Genomic DNA, 19,926 nt, shown 5'->3' with positions numbered 1-19,926 from the left:
TAAAGGAAAATTCTCTGAGGTGGATTGAGACTTAAAGGACTAAACTGAGAAGGTAAAATCTTTTGCCCTGGACAATCCTAGATGGTGCATCTAACTCACGCTCCATTGTTGTCAGCTTTAATTTGCATTTGGGTCCTGTCCTACATCGACCATTGACTACCATTGTCACTTTGTGCTTCACTGCTCTATTTTTTATTGCAATTGAATGATTCATATCTCTGAGTCCTCTAGCTGGATGGTTATCATTTTAGTGTCATTTTGTTGATTTCATTTTTTCTAATTAATTTTGGGATTTCTTTGCTGTTTTACATTTCAACTCAATTACTATTTATTACTGCATAAATACTTAACATATTGCCTATAAGTTAGGCCTACCCATTCTGTGCCATAGATACTAAGGGGTTGAGCTCAGGTTAATTTAGTGACTTTAAGTGTTCACCCTGACAATGATTGTGGTTATTACCTGAGGTGGGTACCTACTCTCCTCAACTAATAACCCATTTGTTACACTCTCTTCCCAATACCAACACTCAGCATTTTGAGCACCTGCTTAGGAGTTTTCTTAATGAGCCTACAGTGTGTACTTTATGATGAGGAAGAGCCCATGGTGTAAACAAAATTGTATTAAAATTGTTTTATGGCGACTCAGAACACATTATCCAGACAAATGTTTAGCTACCACCTTCCCCTTATTCTCTTCCTATCCAAACCCTTTCCTCTCTCTGTGTTATATTCTGGACGCAACACACAATATTTCTATCCATATATGAGAAATATACTTAAGCCATCCCTACTTTAACGTAACAAGAATTGCAAAGAGATATTTGCCTTTCACTAATTGAAACATGGAATTAAATATGAATGAATTAGTAGATAAATGAATTTAATCACAGTAACAGTAAAGAAAGTTTCTATCACACTGCGGATCTCCGGCCTAGTCTTGAGACCCATGCAAATCTGTATAACTACACTGACAGCACTGTATGCATATGTGACTATTAACTATCGTCACTTTTCTTCACTAGTGGATGATAAGAGATCCCTATTATCAGTCCTCACATCTCAAGAGAGCATCAGTAGTCATGCAATAAGTATGAAATTATCAATGACGATTTGCTCTGCAATTTGTATTCCTGACTGCTACTAACTGTTTGCTTAGCATATGCATTTGTATCAAATCATAGAACACACAAGGAATGCAAATTTGAATGAATGTTTGGTTAGAAAATAATATATTTTTCGTGGCAATCTCTGTTTTCCAATGTTTTTTTAATTATGCACACACTGCTTCTAAATACAAGAAGACACATAAGGGACTAGTTACAAATTGCATTTTGTTGTACATTTAATAGTACTACTACTAACGTAATAAAAAATGCTATTCACAAACCTACATTCAGAGATTCTTCCTCGGACTCTCATATCTTTTTCTACACTGTGATCTCCACCCGACTTCAGAGTCTCCACACATGCAAGCATACGTTTTTAGAGTAAATGTGAGAGGGAGAGAGGGGAGTGGCTGAAAACTAGGTAATATGTACCAATGAAGGGGAGAGCTTAAGGAAGGAATAAGTAGGGAAAAGGAAGGACTACGGAGGGGTTATGAGAGTGACATGCACCCACCCACAATAGAGTAAGTCTAAATTTACTACAGTCAAAAATGGCTAAAAACAGTAGTATATGTACTCCAACTCTGAGCTGGAGTAAGCCTCGCACCATACATGTCCAACCACTGGTACTGCAACACACTGCCAAAGAAATTAATACAAGCATAGACTTAAAATAAAACCCCTTAGAAAATAAAGTTCAAATAAATACAAATATTTAAACAATTTAAAAATACAATTAAATTCACAAAAGCAAATGTATTACAGTCTAGGCTGTTCATTCAACCTCTCTGTACTAATTTCCCCATCTCTGGACCTGATATGAATGCTATTGGGCCTTTCACTCTGAATCTCTACTGAACCCTTACTGGGTCTTCTGTGGTTGGACTGACTCTATTACGTCTCTAAAGTTTCCGTACACTGCAATGATAATTTTCCCTGTGAGGCCATTATTAAACAAAATAATGCCTTATGAGGTATATATGTTCTGGTCCCATGTTTCCCTGTCAGCTGACAGCTTTATAGCCCAGAGATGAGTGGAGTAGCCAGAGGTCAAAGTAGAAAACAGTGTATTCTGAAAAAAGCTGACAATTCGAAGCTAAGCAAATAAACAATACCTGCATACATTCTTTAGCAAAGCCACTTGCTTGTGGTTTTGTATGTTCTTAGAAAGGAAAAAATAATGACATTTTGTGGTCAAAATCGGCAGGAATCTCCCGTTAACAGTCAGTGTTGGCATTGATGAGTGCACATCTTGAGATCTCACCCACCAAGCCAATGTCTTAGGGGCCTATTACGGATGCGGGACCGTCCTCAAGGTGTGCGGTGGTCCTGCACCTAACATCAGGATGAAACTGCCACCGTGGCAGAGGCAAACCCTATTCCCAGCATTGTGGCAGGTGGTGTTCACAGCCCTGCCTGCCACATTGCTGGGAATGCAAGTCATTTTTTTTGCACGCACAACGTGACAGGCACCACGCGGTGTCTGCCACTTTGTGCATGAAAATGCAGGGGGGTACCATCGCACCCCCATGTGCAACCCCACCCCCCCGCTATGGGTCCCCAAAGGCAAAGGCCAAATGCCCCGTTGCCGCCATGGAAAGGCTGATCTCCGCAGTCATCGTTTTATGGATGGCGGTGTCTTGCAGACACCGCCACCATAGTAACCTTGTTGTCCGCCGGTCGCCAAGTCAATCTGCGGAAAAGCCACGGCCGGTCTTTTCGTCCGTCGCGGACCCCCCAGCCATCATAATATGGCTGGGGTCTTTGCTGTGTGGACGGCGGGCGGATCGCCCCCACTGGGCCAGCGGTGACTACCGCCAGCCCGGCGGGGGCGATCCACCCACCATCCTAATGGGCCCCAAAGGTTGAAATTTGTGCTTGTAACTCGCTGCTCGGGTCACGAGGCGAGTACAGCCTAGGGTGTGGGAAGTACACTGATTACGTGTTCATAAAATGCTACTATGCTCTGAAATACAAAAAAATCTGCAGTACACTTAATTAGTGCATGATTTCCAGTGCAAGGAAGCTCACAAATTACCTCCTTCACGACTTCTACTCAGATGCACAGTCTAAAAGTAAGATAAGAACTAAGGGCCATATTTATCTAGAGGTAATGCAGCACAGCAAGTTATCTTGTTGCGCTGCACTGTGTTACAGTGAAAGGACAGGAATGCACTGTATTTATTACAATACGGTGCACTGTTGCCTTTTCCCAGCACTGGCACACAACGGGCTGCCTAGCCCCAACACAGGCATCTTTTCACCATGTTGCAAGGGTGCCTGCGGTGCATGCAGGATTGTTTTTGTGCAGGAAGGGGCAACATTGTCCTCTATCTCGGTGTGCTGGAAAATGCATCACTCTTGGAAAGAGGAAGTAACAAGGAGAAATAAATATGTTTCTCCTCGTTATGCCTCCCAGGGGAAGGAGTAGCATTTTGGCGCATTCCCAGGTCTACCAGGAATGTGTCAAAAGTCCATTGGAGTTGCGTTGGAACACGCACACTCCACCCATGGAACGCCTTCCCAGGGCAGAGAAAGGCAACATAGCGATTTACACTGCGTTGCGTTACTCCTGATTTATCAATCCACTCAGGGCCACGCAAAGTGGCCTTGCGTAGCATGATAAATTGCAATATTGGGGGGGTGTTGTGCATGCACCATGTTGCATGGTGCAAAGCAATACAACCCCTTTATAAATAGGGCCCCTAATGTAAAATCTCTGAATCTGAGCAGGATGTTGCAGTTTTTTTTTCTAGTTTTGGCAGTTAAGCGCCGTAATACATTTTTATGGAAAAGGCCATACATTTATCACCGATTTAAGCGTTGTTTATCAAGTCTGAACTGAAATACTAAACTAATAAACTGTGTCAGTTTTGGTTAAACAGATTTCAGTGAACTGTAGGATTCATAAAAGGAGACATAGTGTACTCCAACAATAAAACCTATTGGTAGTGATGTGTTGCTGGTTGACGCTTGAGGGTATACACCTGTTACAACGCATTTTTTACTCCGCACTACCATTACAACGCGACCATTACTCCGCATACCATTACAACGCATTGCGCTGGGGGGCGCTCTAGGATAGGTAATAAGTATAATTTACTATCCAACACCTTCCCTAGGGTCCACGGGGACTGGAGTTAGAATAGTAAATTATACTTACCACTATCCAGCGCCCCAAGGCGCTATGCGTTGTAACGGTATGCGGAGTAAAAGTCGCGTTGTAATGGTCTGCGGAGTAAAAGTATGCGTTGTAACGTCATACATCCACGCTTGAGTGATGTGGTACATTTTATGCATGCATCAGTAGCTGTAGAAGGAAGTACTTGTGTTTCCTTTCTATTAGTCAAGGAGGGCGAGCCTGATTTCTGCGGGGCAGACTTCTAATTTACTGCTACGCAAAGGCAGTTGTGCATGGGCTGCAGTCTCTCTTGATGTTATTCTCTAAGGCCTTTGTCTGATATGCAAAAAAAAGAGGTGGAAAGAAAAACACTTATAGGTTCAGCCTTTTGTTGGCATTATTGTTCCATTCTGCTGTAAAGGGACCGGGAAGGAGAAAAAAGGCAGAGAACTAAAAAAGCAAAGGCACAAAGCCATGTGGGAAACAATGTTTATGATAAAATGGGCCTGGTTCCCAGGCTCTCCACTGGAGAGGATTCGCCAGGTAGTGCAAGACAATGGAGAGAGGGATGTTGCTGGGTGAGAGGAGGTTATTATAAAAAACAAACACAACCACTAGCTTTATCAATTATTTATGTTGTTATGTGCAGACATCTTTTCCCTTACTGAAAAGTAGCACCTCATATATAGATGTTGAAGAGTGAAATCTCTACAGAGTGTGTGCAATTCTTAAAGCACATCTAAAAACAAGAATCTTTTGCAGCTACAGACTGGAGGTGGATTTTTCAGAAATTAATTCTGTCCCTTAAGGTGGAGATCTCAATGTTACAAACGGAAAACTGCAAGTTTGCAAACATTATAACATTGACAAGTGGATGTTCTTTACTACCATTATATGAATCCATAGAAACCTGAACAGTCATACATGTAAGTTACTGACTAAGGCCGGTCTATGGGTCCTCATTCAACTAAAAGATGCAAGAACACACCTACTAAACACATTAGGATAAATCTTTTTACATGAGCCCCAAAAGCAGAGGACCCGCGTCCCACTAATGGACAAGCCAAATACCCAGATTGGGGAACACAAAATGACAAGCCATTGAATATCAGTGGCTGCAAATATGACCTAAATATTTTCCAGAAATCTCCCTTCTAGGGAATTTGAGCACAATATTATAGTGATTATCAGAGATTAAGATTCTGCTGCAAAACATGAGACCTTTAATATATGCAAAGGCATCGGCGACAAAAGAAGGAAAAATCAAAGTCCTGTTGAAGGCAACTTCAATCTATCTAAAGGAGAACCAAAACATTGCCGACTATAAAGAAATAAATGTGTGTAATCACTCTGAGTCAATTGATTGGGTCAAATGTAATAGGCCTATTGATTGTGGGTGTTCCGATATCCTATTAGCGTAAGATAATGGCTCTCCTGCTATTGTGGTTTTTGCGAGCTAAAATACAAGGTGGCAACTGAATTCTCTTTGGGTAAGAGTAATGTGAAATTAACGTACTATCTGATTATGTGTGATTTGATTTATTAACCCCTTGTGTGCTTCGTACGGACCCCAGCCATCCAACATCATGATGGGCGTGGGTGGAGGACGGCCCCTGGCCGTCCGAACTCCGCCCACTCAATAAAATGCCCGCTCAGCGCGAAAATTTGCGCAGCACGGAACGGGTTAAGTACCACACTGTTTGCACTTTTGTATTTTCCCTTTCCCGATGCTCCATTTTCCTTTTTTAATTATTGATACCTATTTTGTGTGTGCAAAATGCAAACCACTACATGCTGATTGAATCTTCCGTCAAGTTTCACGAAACCTTGGGGTAGATTGGTCCTCTCACTTTGGTTAAGTTTATTATGGAAGAAGCATTTTTCTTGTGCGTTTGAGATCTATTAGTCTTTAGTTTAGGGGTTACACGTTTTTAGTTTATTTATTATATTCTACTCAAAATGATAGCCCTTTTTTGTAAATATAATTGTACACGTGTCAATTTCAACATACAAATGTGTCATACTAAATTGAAGGCATGCAAAAAGTGCAGCGTTGTTCCAGACAGGATAATTTCAGTGATATGATTAATGGGTGTGGAGATTGACGTGCGACATCAGAAGAAGTTTTAAGGTAAGGCCAAGGATTGGTTAGACAGTGCCAACAACATTACCTCTACATAAAATATAGTTTCTCCACAAATGGTCTTAATAATATTAGGTAAACATGAAACCGGCATTCATAGAGGTATCCCTCTTTCTGTCCACTTGTCAACTTGTCCCTCTGTGTCCGTACTGCTTGGCACTATATGCACATGTTTAATTTGTGTGTGCCGGGCTCTGATCATTGGTATTGATTAAATGATGCTCCCTTTCTTCTTCTGGCACCTCGATAACAGTCTTCCATGTTTAACTCTCTGTCAAAACCCATTCATCTCTCAGCCTAATTACCTTGATTTATATCCTTTTTGTTATCCTGTTCCCTAATTCATTATCTTGCACTCTATCTCCAACTGGTCATTGTGTATAGGTGCCTGTTTGCTGGTTTACGTTCATGGGGCCTGTTGGTGTGTTAGTTGGTGTTTGCATTAATGTATGTCGGTATATTGCTGCATCTGCTTTTTCCATGTCTGCATGTGTGCATTCACTGTACAAAAGTCAAACGTATTTGTTTGGTCATTGCTTGTTTTTTAAGGAGGCGGAATCCATAATACCTTTAGTTCATGTATTTGGCATGAATGCCATAAATGTATCACTTAACCTAACCGCAGTGAAAAACATGATCCACATTAAAAAAACAACCAGTAAGCCATATTTCAAGAATCTTGATACTGAGAGTTAATGGAAAATCAAGTTGAGTTTGCATTTTGTTTAGTGACTTTCATGTGTGATGTCTTATATAAAAATAGACAGCTGAACAATATAACTCATATCACACATTAATTAGATTAAGGTATAAATATTTAAAATGCAGACGAATTACATCGATTTAAGTGAATTATATTACATCTATTTAAGTGAATGCTAGACGTGCACAGTATATACTGTATAACTGTACTATTCGTTCGAAGAGAGGCTTTTGATTTTCCGAAGGCCAAACGACATGTCACTGGTTTCCCCGGCCTGTTTCGTGGTTTCTGACAGTGATTACACTTCACTGAGTGTGTCTCACATTTCCCATATGAAGATTGATGTGAATACGATGTTACCTTGTGGTTGGATGGATCTTGAATTTAATAAACACACCAGCATGCAATTTTCCTTTCCATTTAATTCCTGTGACGGCAATACTATATATATATAGAGAGAGAGAGATTGTTTTTTTTATAAGGGAGGTTATGCTATAAAATATGTAGGTGAACATTTGCCTAGAAAAGATGCAGAACTAAATTGAGGCAGTTTACATACACATAAGATGGACACAACTTCCCTACATTTGTAGATTTTAGCAATATTTTATTTATAAACTATGCTTTTCCATAATTTGTGAGTTCATCTGTTGAATATTCTTAAGGTCAAGTTCTTCATAAAATGAGCAGGCTGTCACGTGCAACCCCAATGAACACACACATATGTGAAATGCTGGTTTAAATGGATAGTCACTCATGGTTCAAGAGGTGTTCCTTCTACATCTAATCCTGGTATTCAGATAAACTCTGCAATCCAGAAAAAAACATTTTGCATGGACTGGAGTGTCTCTGATTCACTAGTACAACCCTAGTTCACTCACAGGGTGTCCCAAAGGAAACAGGATCCCTAAACAAACAAAGATTTTTTTTTTTTTTTTTTAAAGCCATTGGTCTAGGGGAGTTTCCTTACTTCCATGAAACACACCGATTTTGAGTTTATGTGGATTTTCAGTTCACAGGGGTAGCTATCAGTGGTGCAACAGGTGCCTGTCACAGGTGCCCATGTACCAGGGTGCCACCGGGGCCCAGGGATGTGTAGGACCCACTTTGCCCCAATTTGAGGCACTTTTTTTTTTACTATAAAACCAGATGATGGTGGGCCCATTTTCCATGCTTGCTTTAGGGTCCAATTCCCGTGCTTCCATTAGGAGCTGTGACTCTGCCACTGGTCACACGCACACTTTGATTAATTAGACCTAATGTAGCATAAAGACAAACAATAACAAATGACTTTCAGAGGCTTCCTGGTGGAGGTTTCCCAGTAGTAACTCTTCAGCCTTAGGAAACATTACAATGAGTTATTTAAGGAAAGCATCCTTGATAGATTTGTGACACAAGCACAAGATACAGAAAGGATGTACATAGTCTGAGTTTTCCATGAAAAAAAGGCCCAGTTTCAGTTTCAAAATCCTTTGTTTTATTTATTTTTATTTATTGCTTTGGTAGATTACTCGTGACGCCTGACATGCATTTCAGGCAGTGTTTTATGGCATAAAAGGAAGGGTAACTTACTGTGGTCAACACGAGGGTGATGATCTACAATAGATGAAGAGTAAAACAATTACATAATATGAAGTATCACAAGCGTTGAGGTGCCTTCTGGACTTTCCATCATGTTACCGTATTCCCAAAAAAACCATCTTAACCGCATGCGTGCGGTGGCTATTTTCGCGCTGCGCGGCTTTTTTTAAAAAAGCCACGTTACATGACGAGCTCAGCTCGTCATGAGCGTGCGAGCGGCACAACTCATGATGAGCTGAGCTCGTCATAAGCGGGGAAGGGGTTAATGCCCCCAATCAGAATTTCCAGTTTCCCGGTAGTTCCCACTGACTAAAAAACTACTTGAAAAGTGCACCGCTTCTAAAAGTCCTGGGAAAAAGTTGCACATTTAGAAACAAAACTGGGGGTGAATGTTTTGCCATTGTGCAACATTCCGTCCATCATTTTGTGTGTTTTGCTGTTCACCCTATGTGGGAAGGGTATGCCCAGATGTGGGTCCCTTGCTCACTAGGCCACTGGAGTCAAGCTATCCTGGCTGAAGACAGCTGATAGCCAGAAACCAGTCCTAGGATGCTTGATTCCGGTCCAGGAAAGACATGGCTTTGCAGTTTGGGCTGGACTCTTCCCATGAGGCACAGGGTCAAGACTGATTTGCATATGGCCATGTCTGAACTGGGGTGGCTTGGTGAGCAAAATAACGATGGATTAACCTAGATCTGTGACTGGGGGTGAATGTTTTGCCATTGTGCAACATTCCGTCCATCATTTTGTGTGTTTTGAAAAGTTGTACATTTGTCACACTAGGATTACGTGTATGTTTGAAAAAAATCCAAACCAACATACTATTTGTGATTCTAGAACTTTGTGGATTATACTGTTTCTTTTTTCTGAACTACCATACAAATATCAGGATATTATCCAAATCAACCTTCCACTGAGATTGCAGTTTGCCATGAGATGGCTACCAGTCACACTAAAATTTGCCATTGCAGAGCAGGAAGACTCTTCCTGAGGTGTGCAGAAATGGTTGCTATGAGCTCACAAATGCCATACTTACCTAGGAGTTAAGATCTAAGGGGTCTTTCTTACAGTAGCCCATCAGCCACACTAAAACTATCTCCCATCAAATCTCCTTCTACTACTCAATACAAAATAGAACAGATTGTGAGAAAAAGAGCAGCTCTTACTACAAGGCTCACCTTTATTGAGACAGCATTTGAATGTAATTTCACACAGATAAATACACCACTCACACAGGCACAAATGAAAGCGCACACACTCACATTCTGTCTAGATGAAGAGGTTAGAGCAAAGTTGTCTCATGCTCCCACATAAAACCAAAACATAGGACACGAGGGGAGTCATTACAAGTGCACTACATCTGCCCCTCCTAACTTTGTCTTGAGAGCTAGCAATACTGGGGCTCCCGATGACTCTGATGGTGTGGAGTTACCAGGGACTACAAGTATTTTCCTGACATTCAACTGAGAAAATGTTGAAGAAGTTGATGAATTAGGAACACTGTGCTTGATTCTACTGGTAAGTCTTCATTCTGTCCAGGCTTCTGCCAAGGAATTTAACTGCTTTCACTTGAATCAATGGTTAAAATGTGAAAACATTTAATTCCAATGGAGTTTGTAATTCCTTTTTGGGACGCCGTTGGACACTTGTAAAGGCAGTCTAGAGGCCATTCTGTACATTACTATGTTTTAAAAACTGCTGTAAATGAAATAAAATGTATATAACATTCTAAAGCCAAAGGTATCAAGGCACTGAGTCCAAATTGCTCCAAAACCCCATCAGGGAAAGTCCACCCCAGGAACATAAGAAGATAAAGAGCAGGTTTACAGACTAGAGAAAAGGAAGACAAAGGGGTCTTGGAGATAACTGTCCTAAGAAGTAAAGAGCCAAGACTTTAAATGTTTTCTAAAGGAGGCTAAGGAGTAGATTGCTGCAATGTGATTTGGGATTGTGTTCCATAGCTCGGCAGTGGTAATGGAAAAAGAGGGTGCGCCTCATCCGGACTTTCGTAATTTTGGAACAGTGACTTTCCTCCTTGAAGCTGATCTTAAGTACTTGATCTGTGCCCCAATGAAAGGGTGACCTAATGGGTAGTGTGCACTTATGGTGTAGATCTAGATGGACCGTGCTAAGCGCCTTAAACATCACCCATTTCCTAACTTGAAGCCAGTGATAACGAAGGCCTTTTCTCATTGAAAGACATTTCAGGATATTCAGTATGAGATGCGCAGCCACGTTTTGAACTATCTGAAATTTGTTCCAGGAGTTGTAGTTTATTTTGGCATATAGAACACTGCAGTAGTCTCATTATGCATGGGGTGCTCAAAGCAATAGCCACTGACTTATGAAGTTCCGCAGGGATGAACAGGAAGATCTTCCTAAGAGATTTAATAATGAAAATGCAGGTACTTGTGGTACGGTTTAACTGCAGATTGAAATTGAGGGAGATATCAAATAGAATTCCTAGGTTCTTTACTGACTACACTTGTGCAGGGATGGGGCACATGATTCTAGCCATCACAGCTCTGACCAGATAGAGTGCTGGGCTCTGAACACCATGACTTTGGTCTTCTCAGTGTTAAGCTTGAGGAAGTTATCAGTCATACAGCTACTCACACCAGCCATACAAAGTTTACATTTTGCAGCAGTTTCAGATAGATGTGTTGATGAGTGACACAATAATTTGTGTATCGTCGGCATATGATAATACCTGGGATCTCATGAATTTCACTAAGGCTGCCAGGGGGAAATATACAAATTAAAAAGAGTGAGACTAAGTGAGGAGCCCTACGGCACCCCACATGGTAAACTGAATGCCTTAGCCCTAAACTGACCACAGCTTATTTTCTGACTATGATTATATTAATATGGCCTGTCTAATATTTGGATTCAGCACACACTAACAAGTGCAGAGGAAGAACTATGCTCTTTTTGTGCAATGCAGTTGATCAGACACATCCATCTCTAAATTATTTTCTGTATCTAACACGTAAAGAATTGTTGTTAAAAATAGGGGTCTTTAGTTGGCAGAGGTAGGTACCTTTGTCCAAAAAGGGACCCTTGCTTCTAGTCAGCGTAAGGGAGTTACACACTTTAGGTAACCCCTGCTCACCCCCTTGGTAGTTTGGCACGAACAGATAGGCTTATCCCAAAGGCAATGTGTAAAGTATTTGTACCAACACACACAGTAACACAGTGAAAACACCACACCAGTTTAGAAAAATAAAATATATGTATCTAACCTTCACAAGATCAAAATGACAAAAATCCAACATACACAGTTAAAAATATGACTTTCAATGGGTTTCAAGCACTTGTACCATAGAAAACTATGGATGCGTGACTTTTACACAAAGTACATGTAGTTGCGTCAAAATTCACAAGGCTAAACAGCAGCAGAGGGAAAAAGCGTCGAAAACAAAGAGATGCGTTCATTCCTTAGACCTCGGGTAGGTGATGTAACAGTTCTGCTGCACACAGGAGAAGTGATGCATCGGATCCGGTCTGTAGGTGAAAGTGATGTATTGATTCTTCATTATGGTTCCTGTCTGCAGGTGAAGCTGGAGGTGAAGTCTTTGTGTCCCTGAGACTTCAGAACGGGAGGCCAGCACACACAGACCATTGGAGAGCTCCTTCAAGCAGGGGACACAGTACACAGCAAAGTCCTTCTCCTTTCCTTGTCAGAAACAGCAACTGCAGGCCAACCCCACACAGCACACAGCAAAGGGGCAGCACTTCTCCTCAGTCTCTCCAGTTCATCTCCTTGGCAAAGGGTCATCTTGATTTCCAGGGATGATCTAAAAGTCTGGGTTCTGGGCCCTCTATTTATACAGTAAATCACTTTGTTCTCTCCTGGAACAGGGATGTGATCTCAGTCTTAACCGGTTCTGGTAAGCACTTTGCATGTGCACAACAACCTCCATTGTACGTGTAAGCCCTGGCCCAGACACACCACAGGGGCGGAGCCATCATTATGGAAGGCAAGCACATCCCTATTCAGGTGCAGGTCCTACTCCTTCCACCACTCCTAATACAGACCAGGTCTATTCAGACTAGTGCTGACTCATTCAGACTGCACCTCCCTAGTCCCTGTCACTCCAAAGCCAGACAGTCAATACACAACTCAGCAGAGGCATACAGGATGGCTAAGAAGAAAATACATACTTTCTAAAAGTGGTATTTTCAAACACAGAATGTAAAAATCACTTTTCGTAAAAGATTCATCTTTAGATTCTGAGTTCAGGCATACTAAACTTTATTTTCCTACCTTGTTCTAAGGGGTATTTATGTTTAAAGATGTTATAAACAAACTCCAGATTCTATCCTATGGGAACAGATAGCCTTGCAATAGTGAAAAACTAAATTGGCAGTATTTCACTATCAGGACATGCCACACACATCAGGGCATGTCCTGCCTTTCACATACACTGCACCCTGTCCACAGGGGTACCTTGGGCCTACCTTAAGGGTGACTAACATGTAAAAAAAAGGGAAGTTTAGGGCCTGGCAAGGGGGTGCACTTGCCAGGTTGACATGGCAGTTAACAAACTGCGTACAGGCACTGCAGTGGCAGGCCTTAGACATCTTTTCAGGGTTGCTCATGTTGGTGACACAAATAGTGCTGCAGACTAGTAGCATTTGATGTACAGGCCCTGGCACACTCAGTGCACTTTACTAGGGCCTTATCAGTAAATCAAATATGCCAATCATGGATAACCAATCATAATAACTATTGTTAGAATTCGGGGTCTCTAGTTGGCACAGGTAGGTACTTGTGACAAATAGGGACCCTGGCCTCTAGTCAGGGTAAGGGGGATACACTCTTTAGATAACCCCTGCTCACCCCCTTGGTAGCTTGGCACGAGCAGACAGGCTTATCAAAGGCAATATGCAAAGTATTTGTACCAACACTCACAGTGACACAGTGAAAACACCACATATGGACTCCACACCAGTTTAGAAAAATAGAAGTATTTAATCTGAACTAAACAAGACCAAAACAACAAAAATCCAACATACACAGTTCAAGAATATGGTTTCAAAAGAGTTCTTAAGGTTGCGTTAAAACAATCTACAGTTGCGACACGTTTTAGCCAATAGTAACTTTAGATGCAACAAAAGTTCAAAGTGAAAGCTGCAGCATTGAAAAACAAGCGATGCGTCACTCCTGAGACCCTGGGGAGGCGATGCGACAACCCCGCTGGAAGCAGCGGGCGTGTTGCGGTGTCTCCGGTCTGTATGTGGAGGGATGCGATACCTTGTGTGGATTCCGGTGCACAGTTTTCGTAGGAAGCGACGATCTTCGGGACGGCGACGATCTCAGGTGCTGCGAAGATGCACAGCGCAGCGTCGATCTTCTCCTCTCGCGGCCCCTCGATGCGATGGCTCTGCGATGACTCTCGCAGCAACGTGATGGGGCCCAGTGACGACAGTCTCTGCGATGATACTCGCAGCGATGGTACTTTTCCCGCACCGCAGCAATGCGTTCCGCAAGCGAAGGATGCATCGGTTCTTGCAGCAGCAACAGACGCTGCGACAATCTCGATCTTTGCGGCGGCTGGAATTTCCTCGCACTGACGGGGATTTGCTCCGCAAACGAGCGATGCGTGAAACTTGGTAGAACGACTCAGTTTCTTCTTGTCCAGCATCCCAGCCAACAGGTGCAACTTCCAGAGGCACCACAACTGGTCCAAGCACTCTAGGAAGGACACAACTCTCTCAATAGAGTTCAGGGGAGTAGCTGGGGGTGAAGTCCTTTTGTTCCTGGGACTTATTAACAGGGAGCCCGTTCAACTCAGGCCCTTGGAGATCTCTTCAAGCAAGGTGACACAGCACAAAGCAAAGTCCTTCCCCTCTCCTTGGAAGCAAAGTAACTGCAGGTCAGCCCACAAACACGCAGCAGGACAGTCCTTCCTCTTCAGTCTTCCAGCTTTCTCATTGGCAGAGGTTCCTTCTTGATTCCAGGATGATCTAATTTTCTGTAGTCTGGGGTCCTATACCCCTAAAAGTCTTTGTTCCCTTTGTGCACGAGGGCTCTTGCCCGGTCTGAACCAGTTCAGGGTGTTCCTTGAGCACTTTGTTTTCCTGGCCTCTCCTTTCCTTTTAGAGAGAGGGGCAGGGTCGTCAGCCAGCCAGCAGGAGGTAGAGCCAGCATTGTGGAATGCAGGCATAGCCCTATTCAGGCCCAGGTGCTACCATCTCCCACCACTCCAGATGTAGATGGAGCTTTCCTAAAAGATGTGTTATTAAATTCTGAGTTCAGGGATACCACACGTTTATGTCCTATCTTGCTCCTATGGGAAGATATGCAGGTAACCACTGTACACAGCATTCCCCATGATAGCCTATGGGCAAGATAGCCTTACAATAGTGAAAAACGAAAATGGCTGTAATTCACTACGAGAGCATGTCACCTGCATTGGGTACATGCTCTACTTTCACATACACTGCACCCTGCCCAGGGGGGTACCTTGGGCCTTCTATAGTGGTGACCAATGTGTACAGAAAGGGAAGGGTTAGGCCTGGTCAGTGGGGACACTGGCCAGACTGACATGGCAGTTCACAGACTGCACACAGGCACTGCGGTGGCAGGCCTGAAACACCATTTTAGGGCTACTCATGTGGGTGGCACAATCAGTGCTGCAGGCCCACTAGTCGCATTTGAATCAACAGCCCTGGCACACTGAGTGCACTAGGGAATTTTTGGTAATACAAATATCCCAATCATGGATAAGCAATGACACTTACAATTTACTCAGGGAGCACTTGCACTTTGACACTGATCAGCAGTGGCAAAGTGCCCAAAGCATCTAAACCAGCAAAAACGAAATCCAGCACAGTGTCAAAAATACAGGAGGTAGAGGCAAAAAGTCAGGGGAAACCACACCAAATATGCCAGGTCTAACAACTATTTACACAGAGAGCATATGGCTTTTAGCACTGATTAGCAGCGGTAAAGTACCCAGAGTACTAAAGCCAACTACAATTGGTGAGGAAAAAATAGGAGAAAGAAGTAAAAGGTTTGGGAATAACCCCACATAAAGGGCCATTTCCAACACTTGTATACAGTTCTACTAGAATAATATCATAGGATGGACTTTTCACCCTTAACAGGTTCATTCAGAAATGGTATTCCGACCTCTGATAACAATACTGCATCAACACAAAAATTACTGCACTTTGGTACCTTTCTCCATACTTCATTTACGCCTCTTCACATCTTGTCATCTGATATTCTTCAGATTTTACTTCTGGTTTCTTTCAGTGCATGGTAATGCTTGCTGTCTTCTGTTTTATTTGAAAAGTCCTCATTTATGAAATTTCTGTGAGACATAATTGGGAGTCTGAAATCTACTGTGTTTGCCGTATTGATTCACCTCATTCTTTAAAAAAATAATATTCTGATCATTGGGTCACTTTTAAATTACTTAATTGATACCTTGTTTCTAAATGGGTTCTTTCGAGGCTATTTCCAAAACTTTAAACTTGACACCACTTTTTAAAAAGAGGGCAATTCAGGTTTAGTTTAGATTCAATTGTATTGTTTGCCATCTAGTTATTTGAGAAGAAAAACTTGGGATAATACAAATAAGTATTTGGACAAGTAAATTTCAAGTGTTAGTCCCTCAGCTAATAAATCAGATAACTTTTCCAAAAGGAAGTAAAAAACAATTGTGAAATAGCCGAATTGGTTGTTTTCTGACCATACATACATGAGAGGCACCTTAAAATGACTCAATTCAATAATATACATACCAGTGAGTCTGGTAATAAATCTGCATCTTATTTAAGGATCAAAACACCGTTCATTTTTTTAGATTGACTTCACAGAACTAAGGGGCAGATTTATGAGGCCCTTGCGCCACGTTTACGCCGCTGTTGCGTCACGCAAGGCGGCGTAAACGTGGCGCATCCCTACGAACGATTTACAACGTGACGCATCTAGGCAGATGCGTCACGTTGTAAAGCCCTGCGCCGCTTGTGGGCGTTCCGGCGCAGGGTGGGCGTTCTGGGGCAGGTGCGCCTCGCAAAAGTGGCTGAGTGAAATCTATAAGATTTCACTCAGTCACTTTCAGGCCAATGCTGCGTCAAAAGCCTGCGCCTGCTTGAAGCAGGCGTAGGTCTTGATGCAGCATTGGTCAGATAGGGCACCCTCGAGCCTTGCTGGAGCTGCGTCGCGCTTGCGACGCAACTCCAGCAATGCGCCGCCTTTACGGCACAGATGCGTCACGCATCTGTGCCGTTTTTGCCCCATGGTGCGCCGCATTGTAAATGCGGCGCACCATGGGTGGCGGAGCTGTGGCGCACTGTGGCGCACATTAACTGGCGCATCCCTGGGGATGCGCCAGTTAACATAAATCTGCCCCTATGTGTGTGATGATCTCAGTAAATACATCTATAGATTTATATATATAGTTAATGTTATTTTTAGTTGTAAACATTTTCTCAGGCAGCACAGTAACATCAAAATATTAGGTGCCATAATGATATTTGTGAAAATATACTATTTCTAAAATTGAAATATTTAACAATGCACTTTTTCTTTCCCTTCATTAACTTCCCCTTCAGCAGTTGGAGAAAATTAAAATGGTGTTATTTCAAAGCCAAATGCTAGACAGATCACTGTTTGCACTTTATGAAAGGGCATAATGTCACGTCTCCAAACACTATAGTGGTTAAAGCAGGTCTATAGTATTGTCATTACAAAATCTCCTTCCTTGGAGGAGCTGTGTAAGCCGGAATGTTGTGGAGATTTAATGGCTGGGTGGCACCTGTGTTTAATTGGACTGCATAGGGAGACTTGAATAGCCACAAAGCATCCACTCATTATCCATATTCATTCCCATACCCTGTGATTATGGCCATCGTATTCTACTCAATTTGATACAATTATTTCGCTCACTGCGTGAAGGAGGAGTCACACTTTCTTTGCTTCAATATGTGTTTAAGTCTGCTGTTTCCGCACGCTGTCTTAAAACAGTCCAGCACACTTTTTTTCAATTCCTATGGGCTTTAAGAGGAGAACAGCATGGGCTGATAGCAATGCTTGTGTTGTGTGCGAACATCCAAGAGTCAATATGCTGGACCATGACAAATTGTGTGATCATTCAGATGTGATATTGCCGGCATTTCTCGATCTTGACTATCCTTATATACACCCAGTAATTGGCACTCTTTCTAAAAAGTAAAATGAAATATTATAACCACCCTAGAAAGTAAGCGTTGTTATCTAATGGCCCTTATCTAAATTCTAAAACTTACACATTTTAGGAATATATTGAATGATAAACAGGTGTTTCTGCCAGAGACTGGAGGGGTGGTGTCATTAGCAACTATATGCTGTGGAGTGAATATGACATTTTACCTGTACGCACCACAATATTGTGTTTTTCTTGCAGAGGTAGCAGCAGCATGTCAGTGTGATGTTAGGACTTGGTTAGGTTTAATAGATTGTTGTTACATTTTATTGGTCATAGAGGCTTGAGTGATCATTCTTTTATAAAAGGATGAGGGAGAGGGATTATCTGGTAAAATTTAAGACTTTAGATTTGTAGTCAGAAGCCTGAGGTAATGCAAGAAAGCATTGGCGTATGTTTGATGATTGTTTTGAATTAGCATTTGCCTAGTGATTTGACTGGTCCTCTGGATGAGTCTGTTTTAAAGAAGGGAAAAACATCTTCCCCACGTAATTGATGTGGTGTTGTTTTTCATGTATGCAGGGACAGTTATTTCTCTGAGACTACGAATAGTTTACTTGATATTTTGGTGTCTTCATGATATAAGAAGCGAATTACACTGGTTTAGCTCTTGGAACTGCTGTTTAGTATTTCTGCTTATAAATTTAGAAATTACATTTGTCTATTGTGATGTTGTTTTTTTCTAACATTGTCTTAATTTGTGATGTATGTATGCAAGTATGTATGTAAATAGTATTTCTATATCATGCACCAGCCAAGAAGCAGTGGAACGCTGTACAGAGTCAAATCAAGCCTAAAGTCAATGAGTGATAGCAGAGGTAACTGTGTTGTGGGCGGTTCAATCGTAGTGAAGTGGTGTTTATTGTTGAGGTGATTCTTGAGCACTTCCCTAAACTGGAGTAGTGCTGTGGCAGCTCTAATTTTGTTCCAGACTTTGGGCGCATAGTCGCAAAAGTCATGCTGTCTTTTGTTCTTTTTACACTTCATAATCTGCAGTCGGATGGTGTCCTGGATTTGTGTGTGTGTTGAGAACCAATGGAGATAGTGATCTTGTTTGTAAGGTAAGAGGGGGTGCTGTTCTTGATGGCTTTGTAAATGGTGCAGCTGGTTTCGAAGATAGTATGGGCTCGCAAGGGAAGTTACATCAGATTGGGGTTGAGGATTTCTTATTTTGTTCAGGCCCTGGATAAAACATGCTGCAGAGTTTAGGATGCCCTAAGGGTGCTGGTGTGGAAGTCACTGGAGTAGAGTATTAACAGCATCCAGATTCAAGAGTGTGAGAGCTTAATAAGCAGTTTCAAAGTCACTTTTTAGAAAAAACAGTTTCACTACTATTAGAAAAAAGAGCTGTTGCCAGAGTGTCCTTATGTTTGTCAATGTGTTGTTTGAGGGTGAGGCTGCTGCTGTCAAGGGTAACTTCAAGAGTCATGGCATTTGATGGGAAGTCGTTCTGTGAAGCCATAAAGATTTATGGCATTGAGCTCGAATTGAACTATTTCTTGGCTTTTGCTACCCTTTCTTGTAAGAAGTGCTGAGTCCTGGTTGTATGATTTTTTAACTTTTTTAAGAATAATTCACTTTTTCAGGTTGCTCTGGGGCCAGAACAGCCAGGGTGTGGTTAATCTTTTTATTTTACGCTTCCAGAAGTTCATTCAGGATTTAGAAGTTGAGGGGTTTGCAAGTTGCGGAAAGATTGATGAAATGAGGCAGAGTGATGTTACTGAGGAATCTGCAGTCAATAGGGAGGGCCTGGCCTGAGGCTTTAGGACAGTTAAATAGTATTGTCTTGATGAAACTTCCCCAAAGCAACAGATTCATGAATGATATTCCACCTTTTGCTTTCAATGGGTATTGAATCAATTGTGTGTGCATGCAGAAAGGAAAGTTAACCACAATTATATTAGTGGGCCTGATTCACAAAGGTAAACTTACACTATTGTGTAAGTTTACTATTTTGTGGTATTCAAGAACTCTGAGTTTATTTTCACTAATAGCAATGATGCACCTCTAGAGACTCCACACATACAAAGATAGATGGGACCTTACCTTTTATTTGCAGTGTCTCCGCAGTT

The sequence above is a fragment of the Lissotriton helveticus genome, chromosome 8 (genome assembly GCF_964261635.1).
Source record: "Lissotriton helveticus chromosome 8, aLisHel1.1, whole genome shotgun sequence".
NCBI classification, from domain to species: domain Eukaryota; kingdom Metazoa; phylum Chordata; class Amphibia; order Caudata; family Salamandridae; genus Lissotriton; species Lissotriton helveticus.
The sequence above is the reverse complement of the archived record's forward strand: the minus strand, read 5'-3'. Positions refer to the sequence as shown.